Here is a 23181-nt window from a genome sequence, read left to right on the forward strand (position 1 = left end):
GCTGCCGCAACTCGCTTGCTTCGCTTGCAGTCATAATTGTAGGTACCTAACACTTTGCTTCACTCGTGGTCTCGTTGATTGGACGATAGGAAGGATGGTGTATGGCCACCATTACTTAATTTTGTTGCACTTAAATTAACAATAAAAATTACCAACTATATTACCGAAATATATTACTCTTTTAAGTAGGAAATATTTGGCTTTTTGCAGTGCTAGAAACGAGTTACATCATTAGACCCCGGATTTTTGTCGCAATGACGTCACAATAATAGGGTAATTTGGGGAGTAAATGGAACGGTGTTAATTAATACGGCTATGTAAATGATGATGATGATGATGATGATGATGCGAGTGTGACGACGGTCCCAAAAACTATCACACCGTCCAAAAACATTTACGTTAAAAAAACACCAACAACAAGCGAGCGGACACAAAAACCAAAACGGGTTTAACTTAAACTTAACGAAATTTTTGATTTAATTACTGGTAATATATTTTTATATAGGTATTAAATTTTAATTTAAAGAAAGAAAGAAAATAAAATCATTTATTCGTGACAACATGGGAAGACGGGTAAAAATAAAAATAAAATACAATAAACATCCCATGGTCCCAAATCAACAATCCGCCGGTCTTCCTTTGGGACCATCTTCACACGCATCATCATCATCATTTAGGAAGCCGTATTAATTAACACCGTTCCATTTACTCCCCAAACTATCCTATTGTGACGTCATTGTGACAGAAATCCAGATCTGCACATCATTGAACGCAATATTATTGCTGCACGAAAAAAAAAGAATGACAATCATTATAAATTTTTACGATTTAAATTCGTGTTTTGTTCCGCGTACCTAGAGTTTAGAGAAGCTGAAGATGGTTTTAAGTTGTCAAGTGTGTGGTCGCCAGTGCTAAATATAGTTTAAACCTGATCGTGTTCGTGATAATACGAAAAAAGTGAATGATACTGTGAGTGTATTTTGCCGTGACTTTAAAACGAGTTCGAGTTCCAGTAGTAGTGGGCAACTTGTTAGGAAGAGGGTAGATCGGCTACGTCCGATTTATTTTTCAGCTACATTAGTAATCTGTGTATTTTTCTGACTGACAGTTTTACTAGCACACCCGCAATTCTCCAGTCGCGTCGTGACCATGGCGCTTGCGACTGTGCCGAAATATCGAGCTTCTCTTAAATCAAGGTATACGCGGAACAAAACACGAATTTAAATCATACCTAATTAGTAATGACCGCGAGTCTAAATTTTAGACTCGAAAACATTGAAATACTTATGCTAAACTCCAAATTTATACCAATATCGCTTCATAACAAACACGTTTAGTAAAGTTACTATTTTGTGTTCATATAAAGAATACACGATATACATAAGTATTTTACTCTTTAGAGAACAGTCCCGCCCTATACCATTGCCTGGCTACCACTCGGTAAGTCTGCAGCATGCAACTGCACCGCTAAAGCGCCGCAACTCGGCTCGTTCATCCTTAATGTCCTCAGTTAGCGACCCGTGGGGTAACACTTCTGCTAATACCACAGGCTAGAAGGAACTTTGGCAACTAAACTGAATCTTTTGTTATATTACGAGCAAAATCACCAGCTTATGTTACTAAATACAACTAGACGTTAAACTGGCTAGGGAGGAATATACACATACACACGCTCTAAATTTCGTACGCATATACACATTTTGTAACAAGACATTATTTCATATTTTTTTTGCTTAAAGCATCAGCCGAAAGACGGCCAATATTAAACAAAATATCTCCATTAGTTAGAACGGTAAAGTGAACGATAACTTATCACTTTCATGCACCAGGCCCTATACTACAAAGTGCAAAACTCGAACTTCGTATGTTGCCGTCCCGCTGGCACTTATGTCATTTAATACGCCAGTGAAAGAGACAGTGCGATACGAACTTCGATTTTCGAGTTTCGTAGTAGCCCGCAACTCCCGTAGTGTTTTCGGTTCACCTAGAAGGAACTACCAACCTTACGTCTTCCGGATCATAATCGCTTCGAGGATCTTTTTTCTACAGCAATTTTATCTGTTCTTCGACGACATGACTGCCCATTGCCTCGTAGGGTGTAGAGTTAGAAATCAAGTGTATAGGTATCTTTTGAAATTGTTCAGGTATTTGCTAAGTAATAAATACAATAAACTAACTTTAAATAAAAAATACTGATAGAGTATCTAAATGTTTTTAGTATACTTATTAATACTAAAAACACCAAACAACAAAAATTATAACAAATATTTATTTCACTTTCTTATTTTCAAAGTACCATGTTCATAAATACGTAACATATACCTCACACCACGTGCTCGATACGCCAATACAGTAGGCAGAGTTCCCCTTATAGTTAATTCAAAGAAAACGTGTCCCCGGTATCTGTCCCTCTATCAGCTTATCGCATTTCGGGCGTGTGCGGTTGTATGAAAACGTATTGGACGTTATTGCGTCGTAAACTGCTGCGATGTAAACAAAATGGAGGAATGTTTTATGCGTTGTGGAAATGAGTTGGGGTTAAGGCGTGCCTTCAGCCAGCTGCCGTGGTTATTATATGACGATGTGTGTACTCAATGCATCTTGATGTTATTGGTTGATAAGAAAAAATAAGCAAAAAAGAACCAAGCCAATAACTTGGACAAGGGTACAAAAAGACAAGGCTAAGTGTAAGGAGGTAGGTCATTTGCCTCTCTCTTTTAATATTTGTTTTTTTTTTAAATGGACCTATGCAGATGTTCGTCAAATAAAAGATATTATTATTTAAAAAAAGGTATGGTGTGCTTCGAAGTAATTACATGCCTTACACAAAATAACAGTGCAAGTACAATGAACAAAAATACAGTTAATAAAAAACCTTGTATTTTATTTCAAATCAAAGCACTTTTTGGCCTAGCTCTTTCGCTATGAAAACGAAATAAAAACGTAGGTGAAATTTCGAAGCAAAGCAACAAGGCAAAATTTGTAGAAGGATTGAGTCGTTGGTGCATGGCCGATGGCGGTCATATCCCATCAGATGACCAGCATGCTCGTTGGCCTCCCTTCCATTGTAAGGCATCGTCCTAATAGAACGCGAATACGCGATCATCGCGCGAGTAAGCGATGGTCAGTAGGACACTAATTCGCGTTCTATTAAGACGATGCCTAAAAAAAAGCATAACTTGCAAGATAAATAAACCCCGATCAAGCGTGTAGTTTGGTGGTTACCTAAAAATTTAGTGATGTGCAATATTAATAAAAAACCTTTTTTTTATTAAGTTTTAACATAAATTTTGGAGTTCCCATACATAGTTAAAACTTCGAGACTTGGATAGTTTGTATTAAAAAAAATAACAAAAAATAAATAACTAAGCTGTTTATTTCAAGCAAAAGAACAAAAAAAGCATTTTACAATAATTAAAGAGTCCTTAATCCTAATTTTAAGGATTTTGCGTGGCCTCGATTAGCGAAAGACTGAGTTACTCACGCGTAATTAGTCTAAGTATACATGCGAGTAGATATTTAATTTCTTATATAATATAATTCATTATTTTTCATGCATGCAGTTTTTGCTTTATCTTACATATATAGGGGTAACAGCACCAGTGGCCAGCCAGGAACCAGTGGTCAGCCTTTTGCGTCGTTTATTAGTCACAAATATCGCTACAATTAGAATAAACGAATCACGTGTACTTAAATAGAAACTTTGATTCCTCATTGGTTAATATGCCACACGATAGGTGCGGTAGGGGATCAGGGGGAGAAATAATCTCGTTCATACAGGTGACGGCGGATGAAAAGAGCAATAGTGTCATGTCCGCCATATTTATTACTTCGCGTGGTGTTCTCTTAAAAGGTAAGAAAAAACATTTTTTATTATTAAATGTGATAGTCTTTTATGCAATTTGGCTTTATTTAATACTTCATGTATTGAATTATATTAAATTTGAATAAAAATATCGCTGATTTTCGTAAATATTGTGGGGGCTGACCATTGGGTACTACTTTTTTATAAAAGATCCAATAGTCGGCCCCCGGGGCTGGTCACTGGATTCTTGAATTATTTTTAAAATTGCGAGAAATAGCGGTCATTAGAACCGTTAAATTTAAATTTTCAAATTTAGTAAGGCATGTTCTTTCATATTTCTTTAAAAACCCAGTAGTCAGCCGCATTAAACATTTTATTTTTACGCGGCTGGCCACTAGGTGTTGCCGATCCAGTATTCAGCCCCGATCTAGCTGGGTACAAACGAAAACTGTTAACTGACCACCCATAGACTTTAATACGTTGCGAAAAGGTTTATGTTCGTTTGTAAATGTACAGTTAACAGTGTCTTCGATTATACCCATTTAGGTAGTATTTTAAGGACGTCTGTAGATTACATTTTAGTTTTACTTGGAATAGCTATAAAATGTATTTAGGTAGTTTGTGTTTCAGTAATTGAGAAGTACTTCTGTATATTTTTCAGCTAAAAATGCCGCTAAGACAAACTTATCCTCAAGAAAAACTAACAAAAACATTAATGAATGACCGGGAAATAATGAATATCTTAAATACAAGTAGCAGTTCGGATGATTAGATAGATATGATAGTATGCATATGCGTATGCATATGTATGCATACTTATATATTATGTAAATATTCCTCTCTGGTACACATCACACGAAGGAGAAATAGGTCACTAGCAAATCTACTAATAGTACCCACTTATTAAAAACTATTCTTAAATAATCACAGTCATAATCTTCCTAGTTTTTTATATCTCAACTCTCTTATACGAGTATATCAACAAACATATCTATCTTATACTCATATCTATCTAATAAATATTGATGTTTTTATGATTAAGTTCTATAAAATAAGAACACAAATAAGTACTGTGATTGTTTGCTTGCAATAATATTTCGGTCAGGTGAGTTTTTTTTTGTTTTGATAATTTAGCTATAAGAAATAAGAGAGACCTAATTTTTTTTTTTATTTGACTGGATGGCAAACGAGCAAGTGGGTCTCCTGATGGTAAGAGATCACCACCGCCCATAAACATCTGCAACACCAAAGTTATAGCAGATGCGTTGCCAACCTAGAGGCCTAAGATGGGATACCTCAAGTGCCAGTAATTTCACCGGCTGTCTTACTCTCCACGCCGAAACACAAAAGTGCAAGCACTGCTGCTTCACGGGAGGATTAGTGAGCAAGATGGTGGTAGCAATCCGGGCGGACCATGCACAAGGTCCTACCACCTGCAATATCGTTGATTTTGATATAAATAATGCTCATTTTGATCTCATGCTTATTCATAGTTATAAGGGCTGAATACTGGATTCGTCGAGGCTGATTATTGGATTTTAGAGGCTGTCCACTGGCAAAAAGTGCCATTTTTTGTTTGAATTTAAATATAAATTTTATAGAGAGAAAGATTGTTTTTGACATATTTTGTTTAAAAACTATAATAAACAATTAATCCAATCATGTACTACGTTTCATTTTCCGACGAATCCTGTAAAAATGCCAGCTTTCCAAACTTCAAAAAGTCGTTATGAGGCTGACCACTGGTGCCATTACCCTATATAACCTGAGTGCGCATCCGTCCCTTCCCTCTTAAATATATCTTTCATAAAATATCTTTTAATCGCGCTTTTAATTTGTTTACTGTTATTACTTTCTAGTTATATTATTAGTTAGTTATTAGTATTGCACATCACTATTATTAGGTAGGCGAAAAGTTAGCGAGTATGAAAAGTTAGAAAGTGTTAGCGAGGCCGGAAGACGAAGCGTTGGCAGGCATCCCACTAGGTGGAGTGACGACATCGTGAGAGATGCAAGTGGCGATTGTCGTTCATTGTGGCGTTCTAAGGGGGAGGCCTTTATTCAGCAGTGGACGTCTTCTGGCTGACAATGATGATGATTATTAGGTAGCCACCAAACTGCCCGCTTGATAACGGGGTATAGTTATAAGGTATTTTATAAGTAATTTTGAACGCGTTTGAATGCAAATTATCCTCCCGTATGCACGGTCATACATTATGGCCGTTACGATGCCGCGATAAGCCGACTCAGGTACAGATTAGATGAAGCAAGTTTCGATGGCTTCTTGTTTCAGGAGTTTGTGCTTAAAAATATATGCGCACGAGGCTATTCCGTTTAATGGCGTCTTAAGGTTTGAGATAGCGATTTTGTTGCTAACCAACATAGTAAAAATGTAGGTTGTTGCCTCGCGTAAAGGAATAATGTTTAGGAAATAATGAATTTGTATGGAAAAATTCGGCGAATCAAAAATAAAACAATAAGACAGCTTAAAGATAAGCATACATATTAGGCATGTGTCCTGCAGACGTACAATATTATATGGACCTAGATGATGATGATCATTAAATATGACTAGCAAAATGTGAACTATGTTTAAACAGGTTTGCAATGAATCCCCCTTCTCCTCCTCCTCCTTATGTCGTATTCCTCAGTAATGAGGGTCGTGACCACCCTTCTGAATCACTTTCTTTCGCACGAACTTTTTTCATCTATTTCTGTCTCCGGCGGTGAGGAGGGCGTTAAGAATAGTAGAGTCAAGAGCGGTGCCGATCTGGTCAGACCAACGCATTGGGCTGCGACCACAAGGCCTCTTCCCCTCCACTTTACCGGTCACAATTACCTTCTGGAGGCTGTCACCGTCTTTCCTTGCAATGTGGTCAAAGTATTCAAGAACCCTGCGCAGACATTCGGATGGCAGTAGCGAGAAGGCTTTCAGTTCTCGCAATATGGAGGCGTTAGTCCAAAATGCTGTCCAGGGGATACGGAGCATGTTATAGAGCAATTCTTGCAACATAGTATCATTATTAATAGATCCGGGCGCCTGGCAGCTGTTCACCGAGCAAGCTTTCCGGCTTTCAGCAGGAAAATGTCCGACTGTTGAATAAAATAAATAAATAAATAACACACCACACCAATTGACCTAGTCTCAAACTAAGCAAAGCTTGTACTATGGGTACTAGGCAACGGATAAACTTTCTTATGTTATAGATAATACATACTTAATACATATTAAACATCTAAAACCCGAGAGAACAAACATTTGTATTATTCATACAAACATCTGCCTCGGCCGGGAATCGAACCTTCGTCAGGTTAACCACTTGGCCATCTGGTCATCTTAAAAACTTATAAAGGCTTCTTCCTAAAAACCACCCATAACCAGTACCACTACTATGAGTTTACAGTGACCTTACTCGATAGCGACGGCGTAAATTATTTGTATGGATAATTGTACAGCGCCTCTTCAAATAATATCGAGTACAGTCACTGTAAACTCATGGTAGTGATATAGTTATCAGCAACTCTCACGATGGCGCTAGTCTAGTGAAGATCTGCGAACACCTCGTCTTTCGGTTTGCAGTCGCCACTCGAGCAACTTTCTTTCCCAAAGATTATCCTGTTCTTCCAGCGATATGGCCTACCCATTGCCACTTCAACTAGCTATTTTCTAGCTATATCGACGGGAACGTACTTACGAGTAGGTACGTTTCTGCATCCAATACTAAATTTTAACCAATTGTGAGCAAAATATCATCTAGGCTAACGCAGCTGGTTTTATAGTAAAACGATTTTTAAAAAAAGTCGACTCAAAAGAAATTTTAGTAGTGAAATGAACGGTTAACAGTAAAATACGAAGTGAACGCAAAATAAAAGAAGTCAACGAAGCGTTCTGTTCGCGCGATGCCAAGAAAATTCTAGAATTAAAAAATATTTATCACGGGAGTATTTCTTTTGAAAATTTCCGAGAGGCTGAGAGCGGTTTACCGAATGCCGTCTGTTAAAATTATTTTCTCGTACTGTCAGCATCAAAGATAAGAATATAGCACGTGCAAAAATATGTATACACGACTTTATTGTTGAGCGAATAAAGTCCTGTAGGTGTCCTGTTGGCACTTCAAACGTATTTATAATTTTGTGGCTCACTGTGTACGAGTATTCGCTATTTATGATGGTTTTTTAACCTACACAACTTTTAAATGAAAAGCGGTTGTGTTTGATATCAAACAAATTTCCTTTTTTCTTTCTTGGTTTGAGTAAAAGTATTTTGTAGTTCTGAAAATCTCACTTGATTTTGCGTTTGAAGTTTTTTGCGTTTAATCATTGCTATTTTAACCCTCGACGCAAAAAGAGGGGTGTTATAAGTTTGACCGCTTTGTATCTCTCTCTCTCTCTCTCTCTCTCTCTCTCTCTCTCTCTCTCTCTCTCTCTCTCTCTCTCTCTCTCTCTCTGTGTGTGTGCTGTGTGTGTGTGTGCTATGTGTGTGTGTGTGCTGTGTGTGTGTGCTGTGTGTATATGTGTGTGTGTGTGTGTGTGTGTGTCTGGCTGTGTGTCTGTCTGTGGCACCGTAGCTCTTAAACGGGTGGACCGATTTAAATGCGTTTTTTTTATTTGATATCAGGTATCGTAGCGATGGTTCTTAGACATGTTTTATCTTTGGCCTCGTCTATATTTACTATTAGGCAGATCAATTTTAAATTTTAAAAATATAACAATAAGCCAGATGTCCACTGTTGGGTTTTTATACGCCCTTTTCAAGAGTACCATAGTGAAATAAATTTATATACCCTGTCCATTAACTAGGTGTCAACATTGAAAGACAGCGCTTAGAAAATCCACTTAACATAGAATGAGCCCTATATTTATACCGTATCGAGGCAATTTGAAACTAGAATAATTTAAAATTATACACCTGAGAAGCTAAGTCACAATTTCCAGAAATAACTAGCAAGAAAGAAAGAAATAATCTTCGTTAGAGCGGAAGCGACACATTTTCAAAACACCTTCACATCTGACAACAGGTAACATAATGTCCGGCCATTTGTTTCCTTTATGCCTGCGAGATTATGTCACAGTCCTTTTATGTCGCAGTACGATGCTAAAACAATTTAGCCTAGCAAGAAAGAAATAAATAATCTATGTAGAGCGGAAGCGACACATTTTCAAAACACCTTCACATCTGACAACAGGTGACATAATGTCCGGTCATTTGTTTCCTTTATGCCTGCGAGATTATGTCACAGTCCTTTTATGTCGCAGTACGATGCTAAAACAATTTAGCCTAGCAAGAAAGAAATAAATAATCTTCGTTAGAGCGGAAGCGACACATTTTCAAAACACCTTCACATCTGACAACAGGTGACATAATGTCCGGCCATTTGTTTCCTTTATGCCTGCGAGATTATGTCACAGTCCTTTTATTTCGCAGTACGATGCTAAAACAATTTAGCCTAGCAAGAAAGAAATAAATAATCTTCGTTAGAGCGGAAGCGACACATTTTCAAAACACCTTCACATATGACAACAGGTGACATAATGTCCGGTCATTTGTTTCCTTTATGCCTGCGAGATTATGTCACAGTCCTTTTATGTCGCAGTACGATGCTAAAACAATTTAGCCTAGCAAGAAAGAAATAAATAATCTTCGTTAGAGCGGAAGCGACACATTTTCAAAACACCTTCACATATGACAACAGGTGACATAATGTCCGGTCATTTGTTTCCTTCATGCCTGCGAGATTATGTCACAGTCCTTTTATGTCGCAGTACGATGCTAAAACAATTTAGCCTAGCAAGAAAGAAATAAATAATCTTCGTTAGAGCGGAAGCGACACATTTTCAAAACACCTTCACATCTGACAACAGGTGACATAATGTCCGGTCATTTGTTTCCTTTATGCCTGCGAGATTATGTCACAGTCCTTTTATTTCGCAGTACGATGCTAGAACAATTTAGCCCGTGAAAGTGTTTCATTGCTGGGCAAAGCCTTCCCTTTTTTCCACCATTCCTCGTCGAGAGCATGCTTGTGCCACTTTACTATGCATCCAATTTAAGTCTTCCCACCGTTTACCGTCATCATCATCAGCCGGAAGACGTTCACTGCTGAACAAAGGCCTCCCCCTTAGAATGCCACAATGAACGGCAACTCGCCACTTGCACCGGTTTCCCGCGACTCTTACGATGTCGTCAGTCAGCCTTGTGGGAGGCTTGCCAACGCTTCGTCTTCCGGTTCGCGGTCGCCACTCGAGGACTTTTCTCCCCCAACGGTTATCTGTTCTTCGAGCGATGTGGCCCGCCCATTGCCCACTATGTTTTAAATTAGATTGTGTTTGTGTTTTTAAATCCCTTTTTTACTGTGCCCAGTCTAGAAGTTACGACTGCAACAGGCGCCAATTAAATATTTTAGCGAGGTGGCATACTATTTCGATAATTTAATACTGACCGGTTTGCTATCACTGTGTGATTTCTTCTGAAAACGTCAAAGCGTAACTGACAAATATAATGATTGGTTTTTTGGAGTATTTTTGTATTTTTTATTTAAACTCCAAATTTGTTACTTTTACGAGTATCCCGTGAAAACCATATCGAAAATACAAACTGAGACATGGATGCACAGAAAAACAATGTTTTTCTGTGCATCCATGTCTCACTTTGTATTTTCGATATGACAAAAATATAAATCATAAGTTTACTCGTAGAGTTAGAAATGAAGTAGAATTACTGACTTAGCAAATCACACCAATATCTTTTAAAATAATGAAGATATCCAAAAATAAATTCAATAAACTTACTAAAAATAAAAAAATATTTTTGGAGTGTGAGGTTTTCAGTTATTTGATAACCACCTTGTATAGAGATGTTCCAAGGTAAGCAATAGCCGACCTAATCGCTTCAGTGCAATCTCTTCCAGGCAACCTTTACAATGGACAGAAATAAGTATTAGATTTTAGCAGATGGTGCAATGTAAAGCAGTAGGTCAGATTAAATCTAAAATACATAAAATCAAGTAACGATATTTAAAGATTGGTTTTTATTTTACTGAATAAGTTCTGTTCATTGTGGTCACGCGCCATCGTTACGCGGCCAAGGCATCAAATTACGCAAAATTCGGCGTAATTTTTCATTTACGCGCAACGAGCGAAGTTCAGAAACGCCATTCAGACGCAAGTCGTCCACCCTAATGTTATTTAAGTGTAGCAATTATTCTTGAGTGGTGTCATCATTGTTCTACTAAGATGATTTCATTGAAATGCGATCGTTAATGTACGCATTTTCATTTGATTTGATGAAACTTTTATCTACTTACTCGCACTTAATAAATAAAGTATCAACGATTCTTCTAGAAGTTGATAGACTAATGATAACAATTATAATTAAAGAGGAACAGTAATAAACAAGGTGTTTATTTCACCCACACTGTCCGTATACATTGTTAGTACACAATAAATAAAAATTAGAATCAAGAAAATAAAACAAAATACACACTCACACTCAAGGTCGTGGGATACTCATTATACAGACAAACTTGATATCTTGACTCAGTAATAATAGGTATGCCTGTATTTAATTATTCAAAACTGTCTGTCAACGGACAAAAAATTATTGACCACTGAGCCATGGTTCTTTTGCACTACTCGTACTACTGCACCGCAGACAATTAATATGAAATGTTTACTTTTAAGCTTTGAACAGATGTTTTGTATCCTTTGATGAAGTATGGTTCATCAAAGTTTGTATCTATACCTAATCTTGATTAAGTGAGTTTGCAGCACCAAATAAACGTTTTATCTATCTATCTAGGCACTTTTGAAGAACACTTACAAAATTGAATAAAGTGACAGATAATCAAGCAGTGCACTAAGAAACATACATGGACGTCCACCGAGCCATCATGGGGCTTTCCGAGCCTACCCTTTAGTATGCAAGTAATTAATTAATATCCAATTATTTTTAATTTTGTAAGCTCCATATTAGACTAAGCGCAATAATATTCGATCGCAGAGGCAGCAAACTAAACAAACCCTCAATTAATCTTTACCCAAGTCTGAATAAATAACCAGCCTTACTTGACCTTTTCTATTGCTACCGTCAAATAGCACTTATAACCAGAGTTGCTTTATCTTTGGATACTTTGTACTCTGGAGGCAAGGTGAAAAAAAAAACACAATGATTCATGCGAAATTTGCTTATCATGACATTGCAGTGCATTATCATGACGGATAATAATATTTAGTTATGGCCAGTTATGGTTTTAGCAGACGAAAAATTGTGCATTTACTCGTACTTATAGTTTCATAACACGTCGACACCGTTAAAGACTTACAGCCTTATTCATAAAAAGTTAGAGCCTCCTTGAAGGCTCCTTGAAGGCCCGATGCTAAAAAACGTGATTCATAAACGTCTGTTAGCGCTAATCAGTGGATCAAGGCTCTGCTAAAGTTAGAGGACCGTAGACCCTCCTTTATCTCCCTGCTAAGTCACAAAATGGCCGCCACAAGTTTGAACAGCTGACTTTGACAAGAGCAAAAAACCATACAGAAGATATTTTTAGTGAAGGGTGAAGTTACGCAAAGATTTAAAAAAAAAAAGGAAAAATTATTTTCAGGAATTTGTGTTTAAAAATCCTCTAAAATTACTGCTACTTTACTACTTTACTAACAATAAATATGAAAAAAAATAAAATTAGGATGAATATCATAATTACGGCTTTTTGCACTTAAAAATAAACATGCGGATCGGAAATGGCGGGAAAACAAACATCTCGCTTTTTTTTCCCTGCTAATTTGCTGTCACTGCTGTCAATTTTTTTTTTTAACTATCGATGAGGCCATTTTTTGTCTTTGATTTTTCAAGATTGCCAACGTAACGCGTGTAATCCGTCTATCAGCAGCTCAACAACTAGCAGACTGCTAGCAAGCGTTTATGAATCATACTTCTTGACAACCGTCTAACAAGCTTAATCAGTCTGCTAAGTAACAGACCGATCAAACCTCAATTAAGGTTTTTTATGAATAAGGCTGTTAGGAGTTATTTTCGACACACGATTCAATTTTCATGTCCACATGAGGACCTTAGCTTCTGACTGCTTTTGGAGGTTGGGATTTGTTATCCGCAACGCCCGTGACTCACCAATCTCCGGGCTATTAAGCTGATTTATACCGCTCTAGTCAGGAGCAAACTAAAGGCAGCGTCCATCGTGTGGAATCCTCATGAAGTCACGTACTCCTTGCTTCTTGAGAGGGTTCAAAAGGCGTTTTTGAGATTTTTGTACAAAAAAAGTTAAAGGTAAGTTCTCTGGAGGTGAGACGTAATTACGGGCTCATGACCAGCGTGTGTCGAATATTGCGCGGAGATTCTGACTGCCCCGAGTTGGTAACGCAACTAGTGCGCTCCCAGTGTCCCAATCCCGGTTCAATTTTCGCCCTCGCAACCGTGATCTGCTGGCAGTTCCCAAAGCTCGCACAGTGTCACACAAGAACTCACCTCTTATTCGAGCTCTATTGAATCTTAATACGCTTCTCGCATCGGCGCCAGATTGTGATATCTTTGCTGCTGGAAGAATTTATGTAGCGAGTGTATGATCTGTGAGGCGAAGGATGACCGTCCGTCTTCACTTCACTAAATTGTTTGTAAATGTTAATTCTGTTATCTTTTGTGCCATGTGTCATGTGTTGTGCTTGTTAATATTTTATGAATTTCACAGTGCTTTGGCTTTTCTGTAATGCTGTGTAATTATTTCATTAAATAAATAACTGTTTACTTTTAGTGTGTGGAGTAGTTGTATAGAAATAGTTTTAATTTAATTATCAATGTCGATATCATAATTACAATAAAAGTACCAACTTAGAGACTATTTTTATTTTCATTTTACGGCTTCCCGGTTACAAATTAGTTTGTTCCTTTAAAAATAACTGATTTGAAAACACATCGTGAAATTTTGATAACGGTGAAATTTGCTTGTTGTCTTGTTTGATTTCAACTGCTCGACTGGTATATTATAGTGAAACATGGGACGGTACGGTTTTGGTATCATGAGAAACTGGATTCGATTCTCAGCTCACTTTTCTCGTCTTTAACGTGATCTGATTTCGGTATAACTTGGTTTGCCTAGGTACTAATTACTAATATAATTTTAGTTTAGAAAATTCAAAATTCAAATTCAAATGATTTATTCAGTAAATAGGCCGCAATGGGCACTTTTACACGTCATTTTTTTAAACTACCAGCGCTTTCGGAAAGACCATCATTGCCAAGAAGAATGCGCCGCAAGAAACTTGGCAGAAAGTCATTTTTTCATAAAAATATAATTACAAATAAAATACTTAAAAACTATATTATACAATTAAAGAAAAAAAAAATACAAAAAAATAATTATAAAAGAAATACAGGGATAAAAAAAAACTTTCAAAATTTCTGGTGTCGTTTACTTCTTGGCCATTATCTTTAGTCTTTTTGAAAGCACTAGAAGCATCATGAAGAAATTAAAAGCCCTTGGTGGCCTACTCACAAAAAAAAATGTTGTTCTTTTGATTTCGATGCAATCTCCTGTAATAAGTGCTTGCTGGCTGCCGAAGTCAAACAGGGAGCACTCCAAATATGATTAGCAAAAAGTACTATTCATCGTGCTAGGGACAAAAGCTGCTATGAATGGAACAATGGGCTTAGAAATTTCGTGTAGTCAAAGGGATATTGGAATAACTTAAGTTTTTAGCAGGATATAATGGTTGATTTGCTACTTGGACTTTATTACTAGCAATAACCCGTTTTATGTTTATATTTACTTTTTTAACTCCCGACGCAAAAAGGGGTACCTATTTATAAGTTTGACGGAGATTTTACGCCATTGTCTGTCTGTCTGTCAATACCATCGCAGCTCTTAAGCGGATGAACCAATTTCAAAGCGGTTCTTTTCGAAGCGAAAAGTAAAAAAGCGATAAGGCCACCTATTGCTTACCCCTTGTAATTTTTTTCTCTGTGTATCTGTTTTCTGTATCGCTTACTATTTCTGGTGTACAATCAAGAGTCTCACTGCTGGATACAGGCCTCCTCTCAGAATGAGAAGGTAGTGGTTCTTAGCTAAATGCCACTAAAATCGGTTAAGCCATTTTTGATATATTGAACTTTGAAATTACAGAATTGGGGTTTTTTCAACTTTTTAAAATAGGTTAATTTATTACTAGCCTTTATTTACCTGGTGTGCTTCGGTTTAGTTTGAATAAAATCTTGAAAAATAGATAGATAAATAGATATTTACACTTTTAGGGGTTGCGACTCCCGCTCCGGGTCGTACTTGGTTCAGCAGATAGCGCTGGGCATAGAGCGGGGAAATGCTGCTGGAGTTATGGGCACTTTTGATCTGGGTACGACGCGAAACTATGGTTTTTAGTTTGTAGATTTAGGTTTTAGTGTGTGTGGTTGTTTCAAGTTGTTTTTATTTTTTCATTTTATTGCATTTTTGTTTCATTTAGTTTAGTTTAAGATTTACCTTTATTTTATAAGTTAATGTAAGTGTTGAAACTGTATAATAATAATTATTATTTTTTTATACAGTCAGGGAATTATAAAAAATCGCATAAGATTATCATTAAAATTACCTATGTATAATAAACGGAATAGAATAAAACGTCAGCCAAAAATATCTCAAATTAGAATTAATATTTAAAAATTAAATTATAATAATGAGCAGTAAAATGAACATATTTCAATGTAATAACCAAATTAAACCAAAACAAACCAAATTGACATGCATTCCTAAACTTTTATTTCTATTTTTTCTTTCATATCACGAATAAATTATTTATTTCTTGTTTTCAAACACAAAACGTAAAAATGTACAAAAAAATTAAAATAAAATTACAACTTCAGCGTGAAATAGAGAAAATTGTTGAGTTCATGCTTTGAGTAGCTGAATTTATTTGAAGTTTCGTTCATTTAGAATATAAAATACCGCATAATCATATAAGCAGATAAAAATGATTTCAGTTGCTTTACTGACTTAAAAGTTAAAACGAAATTAAGTTAGAATTATAACGCTATTTTTACTAAACTCAGTGCGAACGCAATTAAAGTTAAACACGAGTTACTTATTCAGTAATTAAATCCCACATGGTTTCGAGCTTTTTAAACGAAAAACCCCCAATTAAGCTCAATTGGCGTAGCTTAGTGCTAAGCCAGCAAAGCTCGGCGCAGGTGCCGTCCCCGGCCGTATATTACGTGTAATGTGTAGTGTGAATCATTGCTGCTTCTGAATTATTGCATAGTTATTTATCAGTACTATGTGATTTTGTGTTATTGTTTAGGGAATTCAAAACAACTGCTTAAAGCGATTTCAATTTAATTTATGGAATTAGGCTTTACTTTGTGGAGGTCCATAGCAATGAACTACAAACGATTATTGTGCTCACTCGCGACCTTGCGATAGCTACGACTATGCAATGGTTCTCAAGCTTTTCGCCAAAAATTTGTTTCATAAGGTTTCGTAATAATATTAATATGGCCGAAGATTTTTTTGATTCAAGCATTTCATGATTGTTATAACATAAACCTAACCTAACCTAACCTACAAATTGGTTTAGAATGGCTACGAATTAGTCTAAAATATGTCGAGCTAAACTCGATTTAGGACGTGAGTTATCCGGTACAATATCATATTTTTTGTTGCAGTTTCAAAGAAAAATCTTTGCAAATCAACACGAATAGAATTTTTATGGTGTACCGTCGAAACGTTGTGCTCAAACACGCAAAACTAAATTATGAAAGCGCTCTTTCAAACGATTCTCTTTGTTGCAGTTAGCAACAGGCCACTAGTATGGAGTTTTTTTGTTACGATTTTGATGAAATGCGTTGATCAAATTTGTATTGCAGACTGCAGACGCAGATTGCAGACGAGTGAACTGGACAGCAGAAAACTTTCAAGAGGTTCGCTATCATAAAAAGAAATGCAAGGTGAGTGTATTTTGCAATTAATTTGATATGTCAACAAACCGAATAAACTATATAAACCGGAAGTTGTTCGAAGCTGGAAAACAAATTAGCTGTTATTTAGTTCTGTTCCACTTGGCTTGAGTGAGTCTTAACTCTTTCTCAAAGAATATTGAAAAAGAACAGACGCAACACTCTTAACTAATAAGGTATTAGTTCACAGAGGTTTTTCCGAACCTGTGGTAGATTTTTTTTTGACATTCATATAGTGTTTTAGCCTAAATTGAATAAATATATTTTGACTTTGACTTTGACAAGGAATATTTTCTTATAAAGTTGTCAAACGCCCCGACCGTTAAGATAGCTAGAAGATTGTAGCTATACCCCTTATTCGCAAATATTTAATGGCTAGTATATCTCTAGACTTAATCAAGACTACTTTTTGTAACTAAAATTACGTCAACAATTCGACTGTATTATTAAAATTTTACATAATATTCTACATAACGTGAATTACACATTAGGGCGCGAGATGTATTTTCAGATAAATCGCGGGATACTGTGGGTGCTGTATATCGAAATAATTATATGCCGGTACAAGGAAATCAAAACAATTCAAAACATTTATCTGGAGCCTCATATGGGTGCAAGATCTGGACCATGGCACAAAAGGATAAGTAAAGTTTGGAAGCATTCGAAATGTGGTGCTGGCGAAGAATTGAGAAAATTAGTTGGACAGAAAAGTCACCAATGAAGAGATTTTGGAAAGAGGAAAGGGAAAATGATGGGCCATCTTATACGACATGATGAGTTCATAAATGTCATCTTAGAAAGAAAAGTGGAAAAGAAGCGAAAAGAGGGAGGCCGAGAATTGATTATACAAAGCAAATAAAGGAGAAGGTAGCAGTCATGTCATATAAAGAGGTTGCTTTGAGTAGAGAGGTGGAGAGCCGTTCATCGGCTACACCGATCAGAGTGTAATTCTTCAATAAGAAGAAGAGACTAGGAAATCAAGTGCAGATAGTTTGTAAAAATCACGCAATCGAACGTGATACCCTACTTTTTAGTCGGCTCGTAAAGACGGCCGGTACAATATGGTCAAAAAGTTGGGGGTTGGGGTGACTAAATAGTGTAGTTGTCATTAAATCCTGACATGTATTCGTTATAAGTGAGAATCGGATCGATAAAGAGGATAAGATTTGTAGAATTAAACGAATTAATGCAGTAGTTTCCCGGAAAAAGTGTTCTAAATCACATCAAAACATCAAAGTTGATAAGTTCATTTTCATCTATTGTTCCTTTATGCTACTAATCTGTCTTTGTCGAATAAGGAGAGATAGTAGAAACATATTTATAAAGATCTAACTATAAGAAAAAGAAAAAAAAGCTATAACAAGGATTTGCAATAAATACGAACAGCAATGCGGGTCGCATTGCTTTCATTTAAAAATTGTTGGTACCTATCGTTTAAAAAAGATTTTTTTATTTGCAAGTACTTTTTAAGGTTTTGTTCTTTATTGAAACATTTTTTTATTTCATTTTTACTTATACCCTGTTGAGTTTCTTCTCTCTTAAAGTTATTTTTATTAAATAAAAGAGCATATTGGTTGCTATTAGCTGAAGTTGGCTATTGATTATGCATCAAGTTTCAAAACATCATAAATCACTGTTTTATCATTTCCAAGGAAAAATACCTGTGTTTTCTTCTTAGTTTACTTTGTTTCAACTTAAGATAGCGCAAATCGTGTTTATTCTGATCCACTGCACTTTGCAGGATCGAAGCATCGACCACCAAATTGAATAAGCCAGTCTGTTTGCTTACTGGAAAATCAAATTTACGTCGTATTTACTTCAAAACATACCATTATTAAGAAATGGACAATATTATTTAAATAATAGTAAATAAATAAATAGCATGGAACACTATATGTCATGGCATATTGACTGTAGTTCTTACCCCTAAAAATTTAAATAATTCGCAAGGTACTTAAACTGGTTTACTTAATAATGTCATACTCAAAATACCAAAACCAGGACTTATCATGCTAAACATACGAGTAATACTTACCTCGACGTTTCGACCACAATACAGTGGCCATGGTCACGACTAGACTAAAGTGTGGGGTCTCAAGTCTGCCTAGCTGTACCGTACTCGCTCGGGTAGCTATATGAACGTCTCAGGTAAAATGGTTTGTTTTATGCTCTTGTTGTACAATCTATTACTGTATCAGTAGCCAATTTAAGCCATATAAATCTATATGAATATTGTTTCTATGTATAACTTTATCCTCATTTTTAAGTTATTGAGAAAAAAAAATTGAATTAGACATATTACGAATATTTTAGAGAAAATAGCCAGTTACTGTCTAAGTGGCTATATAAATAAATAAATATAAAAAAAAATATCATGGGGCACTTGACACCAATTGACCTAGTCCCAAACTAAGCAAAGCTTTGGATACTAGGCAACGAATTAACATACTTATATAGATGAATACATAACTTAAATACATTAAACATTAAACACTCGAGAACAAACATTAGTATTATTCATACAAAATCTGCCCCGGTCGGGAATCAAACCCGGGACCTCAAGCTTCGTAGTCAAGTTCTCTAACCACTTCGCCATCCGGTCGTCGACATAAATACCTTGTTGAGTTTCACGGTTAAATACCATAAACGGGACTTAACACAAAAATGATGATGCTGGAAAACACGAAAGTTTAAAACATCGTTGAGTTCCTTGTAGATGATGATGGTAGATTTTTTAACATTCTTAAAATGCCATTAGTTGAATTGAATAAAGATATTTTGACCTTAATTTTGACTTTATACCTCAAAGTATCTACGTAATAAGAATTACATTTTTTTTTAATTAAATGGCAAGCCTAAAAACAATTTTATCGATACCTATCTTTTATAATTTATCTTCAAAAAATGATATTTTTGACGTTTGCCTGTGGTGAACGTTGAACAAAAACCAGTAAAGAAGGTGAGTAGAAAAAAAACTAAACCCGTTTTAACCTTTCCAACCCTTTGCAGTCGTTCCTTTTAAGAATAAATTTACAAAAACCTTTTTCAAAGCACAACAAAAAGGCTTTTTAAACTCGAGTTCAGCTGTTTGGGCGTGCTTTAATCAATGCGGAAATTTCTTTAATGCCAGTACCGATTTTCCTGTTAGTATAACCGTTATAAATAAACCTTTCAATACTTTTGTTTTAAGATGTAAGTACGAATAAATATTGCAGAAAGATTTTCTTATTCGCAATATTTTCCCCATTGAACAGCGAGATCTATTTCCGCTTTTTGTTGAACAGACGTCGTGTCGAAGTTAAATTTGGAATGTTTTTTTACTGTGTAATTATTATGTAATTTTATATGATTTAAATTCAGGTTTTATTTCTCGTACCTTGATTTTACTGAAGCTGGGTATTTCGCTATTTAATAAAGAATTTTTTTGTCAAAAAAGGAAACCGACTCCAAAATAATAAAAAATAACAAAAAATGGAACAGACCACAAAACCCTTGAAAATATTTTCTAGGTACCTACTAACTCGAAGTCGGTGACTCAGCACGAGCCAGCAGGAGTGAAACAATAGTCATCTACGTCACCTACATACTACGGGTTTCAATCCCTCCTGCTGGGTCGTGCTGAGTCACCGACTTCGAGCTAGTACCTAGAAAAATATTTTCAAGGGTTTTGTAGTCGGTTACACTTTTTGTTATTTTTTAATTGTTTTGGAGTCGGTTTTACTTTTTTGTTAAAAAAATCTTTATTTCTCACTTTTTAGTGATTTGTACCCAAAGTACATCTCACAACGATTTCATTAAGCCCAAACACGGCTTAGTTACGTTGTTTTATAGCAGAGTTCCGTTGCCTACCTTCCGGCTTCAGCATCAGATCAGTTCGAAATAATTATTAACTTAAAGCTTCTTCTTAGTCGCTTATCTAGCTATATTACTATACATGATCGTTTATAGACGAGTGAGCATTACTTAGCTTTGACGAGTTCCAGGTCTTCTTTATCAGGTCCAATCAATAAATCAATCAAACACTTTATTTTACATAAAAACATGATGTACAAAATACGTCTTAAATATTATTAGGTTTCACATGCTCTGTTGCTCCATTTTACCAAATGATACTTTCTGAACGTAAATGCTTATCTTAATACCAAAAATGCCAAAGTCGCCATAGGTGAGCCTATAAAATTTGAGGTTTGCCCTCGATTTCCCTAAGATCCCATCATCAGATCTGAAATTGGTGACAACGGAATAACTTCAGAATAGTACTCTTTCAAATAAAAAAAGAATTATGAAAATCGGTCCACAATTGACTCAGTAATCGGTGAACAAACATTAAAAAAAAATACAAACATTGGAACATAGAACCTCCTCCTTTTTTGAAGTCGGTTAATTAGTAATGATCACGATGGTAAACATTGAATTATTATGTAGTTTTCATATTTTATAATTTGTGTAATTAGACTATTCACTATTCTATTTTATGCTTTTATTCTATTTTACAGGTGGTAGGACCTTATGCAAGGTCCGCCATTCTACCACCGCTGTCCGCGGATTGCTACCACCATACTGCTCGCTTATCCTGCCGTGAAGCAGCAGTGCTTGCACTGTTGTGTTTCGGTGTGGAGAGTAAGACAGGCACTAGAGGTATTCCATCTTAGGCCTCTAGGTTGGCAACGCGTCTGCAATACCCCTGGTGTTGCAGATGTTTATGGGCGGTGGTGATCTCTTACCATCAAGAGACCCACTTGCTCGTCTGCCATCCAGTCGAATAAAAAAAAATGCTCTTCTATCGCTTATACGCTGACATGTTTTGGGACCGACTTCAAACTGGTAAAAAAATATTTTTTTACAGTTTTTAGAGACAGTTATACATAAATTATTATTTAAAAGATTTCTACACGTGTAAAATTAATTACCACGTGGAAATTTAATATTACCAAAAAGTACGAAATTAAATTGAAATGCTCCGGGATGTTTAAATGCCCAACACCTGTGTTAATTTAATACAAGCATTAACAAAGATGTTAAATTAACACAAAACTTAAGCATTTTTTTACCCGGAAATCGGAATGTGGTTACGATTAAAAAAAACGAATTGCTAGGATTGGTAAAATGAAATGGTGACAAAATAGGTTCGATGCCCAGCCTTGGTTTAATTTTTCTGTTCCTTCCTGCTTATTCCCTTATTACAACATTTTTGTAATGGATAGCTGATTATCGAGCGGTTTAGGAACTTGAATCAGGCTGTTTGTTCATTGTGTTACTGAGAAGTTTGCTACGCAGCGGCAGCACCGGCAATTGATATAAAAAAATAGCTACACCGTAGGCGCGCGTACACTAAGATCGCACTGACACACACACACGCACGCACGCACGCACGCACGCACGCACACACACACACACACAGCACGCCGGTATTCCCAAATGGGGTACGCAGAGCACACGAAACGTTACCGCTTTTGAGCCACTTTTAGCAAGTTTAGGTTTTAAGTTTGACAAAAACGGTTGCTAGCCTGAAAAAAAAAAATCTGCATAAACGCATATAAATTCGTAATACGCGAGTAGCCTTTCAAAATTTCACGAAAATCCGCAGAGAAATCCAATCTACAGTAGAGAACAGACGTATATCACCCGGACAGACATAAAAACGCATTTTTTGTAAGCTACGAGTACTTAAAACGGTAAGGCTTTGCGCTCGTTCAGTCTTAAAGTATTTTACTATGTTAATATACATTTAACACAGTAAAATACTTGGTTGGCGAACGATAATGCATGCAAACAAAGATTATGGCCCGCTACCATCACAACACGTTATCTCTTGGCAAGCTCCGGGCCACACTAACAGTAAATTAAAGGAAATAGTCAACAGTTTTTAGCAACAAAAATACAGGGAGCCACATATCCCATAACAATTATAGCGTTCTGTGTATGAAAGAGACGTTTTTGGATGTTATATTTTATGAGGTGCCCGCTCGTTTTGCAGACGGGATTGTATAGTCCAAGGTATAAGAAAAAAAAACAGTATTTCAAATAGAAAAATGGTTTTACTCGCTCATTTTTACGCACTTTAATATTTGTTTTGTTTTCATTCAAATATTTTCGTAAGCAAATTATTATAGAAAAACATAGGTAAAAGGACTATCGGAATTTTCAAATACCTACATATGAATTCAGTTAAGGCCATTTTAATGTTATTAATTATTAATTGTAGTTAAAGTGCGTCTCTTGGGTCTGCCTCGATTGATATCAGAAAAATCGCTGTTCACTTATAAATGAAGACAACCGTTAAATAAACACTGGCGTATTGTCGCGTTGCGCTTGCCAACTGTTCCAATGTTATTATTGTATCTAACATAATATGCATTATTATCTTTAGGAAACGAAATCTATTGCTCTAGCTTTGCAGCGAATATCGTGTTTGCTATGCTGA

This window comes from Choristoneura fumiferana, chromosome 4, assembly GCF_025370935.1.
Source record: "Choristoneura fumiferana chromosome 4, NRCan_CFum_1, whole genome shotgun sequence".
Taxonomy (NCBI): Eukaryota; Metazoa; Arthropoda; class Insecta; order Lepidoptera; family Tortricidae; genus Choristoneura; species Choristoneura fumiferana.